Source organism: Lissotriton vulgaris, chromosome 1_2 (assembly GCF_964263255.1).
Source record: "Lissotriton vulgaris chromosome 1_2, aLisVul1.2, whole genome shotgun sequence".
NCBI lineage: Eukaryota > Metazoa > Chordata > Amphibia > Caudata > Salamandridae > Lissotriton > Lissotriton vulgaris.
In genome coordinates, this window is record NC_141686.1 from 323,194,113 (window position 1) to 323,196,303 (window position 2,191).

The window sequence follows — 2,191 nt, forward strand, 5'->3', positions numbered from 1 at the left end:
TTGTGAGACTTGTTTTCATTGGAGGACAGATTGCAAAGTATGGTGCGTTGCAAGAACAAATGTTTGAGACCGGTTGCTGGACCTGCACCAATACGTATTTGCATTGGCTTATACTGCCTCCTGGCTAGGGAAGCTCTAGTTAATGACATGCAAGAGATACCAATTGGTTTTTAAAGTATTTAGGGCCTGCAGATAACCCGTCTAGCTGAAGGAACTCCGTATCTGCCTAGATCAAAATTCTTGAATATATGTACATATTAATGGGGGTTATTTAAACGTTTTGTTGGCCTAGACATGATGGCTGCCAGGTATAGGCCGTCCAGGGCAGACATTAAGGCGTCATGCAGGTGAGAACTCCCTCTACTTAAAAGCGGACAATCGCAGAGGGACCTGGTTCTAGTTTTTAACAGGTGAAATCTTTACTTGAAATATCGGCCTGAGGTGTGGGAAGTGGAGTGTGAAGGATATTTTTTCTAATTCTTGATTATGTTACAAATTAGTCACTGTGATTTAGGGTGCCACAGATTCGTCACTGAAATGCTGTGACATGGTCAGGCCAAGTGTTCTTGTACACCTGACCACCTTTTGTACAAGAAAAATGCAATACACTTGTTGCTTTAAAAAAAGAGGCCAGAAGAATTTTGCAAACGTTGCTTATTCAGAGTAGACAACAGGTGAGACATAGGGGTGCATCTAACATGCAGGGCGACCTGGGCGATGAGCAGGAGGAAGCATTTGAGAACTTAGGTGGCACATATTGGATAATAAAATCATCATAGCAGAGAAGAGCCATATGTTCTTTTTTATGTACACTTCCCAGGGTTGATTATGATGAAACAGATTTATAAATCCCACAGATGATCCTAGGAGTGTACCAGTGCTAATCTATCAGCAAGCGGCATCACAATGTGAATAGCCAAGTTTTTGATCCTTCCTGAAGGCAGATTCTGAAGTTTTCTGCCTTGGATGCAACGAAGAGAATTCAATTCAGACGGCCCTAACAAGGAAAAGGAGCGCCCACCAATCCAAGACAATCTCACTCTGGCCAGAGCCAGATGTGAAGATCAGAGGCTCCTCGCAGGATTATAGAAAAGATTACGGAAGCCAGATAGCATGGACCAATGTGGAGAGCAGTTTCAAACAATATGCAGCAGTGATGCCTATGTTGGCAGCCACATGCAAGTTCAGGGAGTTGAATAAAGAAATTGTGAGAGACAGTTACAGTAGGAGTGCAAGTATTGGTAATGTGCGAAATTGCGATGAGAGCGGTAACAATCTGTGCAAATCCTGTTGTGCTTCAAAATGTGAGCTGTGTTGAAAGGAAGTGTAGATGTGGAGCGATTTGTACTTGCTCTACGCCTTCATTAACAAAGATTTGTGAAAGCGTTGCAAAGATAGAATTGTTCAAAGTGGACGTTGAGCAGGAAGGCCATTGGGGGGTCAAATTATCCATGATTGGACATTCTGCAACAGAATTGAAATACAAATATAGTCCAGCTTATGGCAAAGTTAATGTTATGGAGAAGGAGATTGCACTTGACCAGAACCACCCAAAAGAGGTATTCTTGACCTTAGGTGAGGGGGCAGACCAGTCGGTGCAACTTATTCCCAAATTGTTCCGTAAGGAATTGGGTTATTTAAAGATCTATCATTAAATTGCATTGAACGCTCACCCTGAGGTCCATACAGTGCGGAAAGTACCCTTAAGCTTTATGGGGTTTGTTGAAAGATGAGTTGGCCAGATTGTGCAAAGTAAATGTAATAGAGTCGATAGGATCATCTGAGTCCCATCATTATAGTAGGAAATCCAAATGGGAAGATATGAATGTGCATGGACCTAAGGCACCGTAACAGTATTTGAATAGATAATGTCCGCTTCCAAATATAATTGAAATGTTGATCAGCATGAAGGACACCCAGTACTTTTGTCTTTGGATTTGTCCAATGCCTACACCAGGTTATGTTGTATCCAGAATTTAAGCACTTATTTTCATGTTAAGGCACCTGGAGGGGTCTTCTATTTCATCTGGATGCAATTTGGTCTGAAATATGCATTTTTTTTTTTCTCTCGCTGAAATCTGCATCTGCCATGTTTCCATCTCTGCTGCAGAAGTTGTTAGGTGGGTTGGAAAATATGATCTACTCTAGGATGACATACTGAGGAGAGGTGGATTGTGATTAAGTGTTGAGG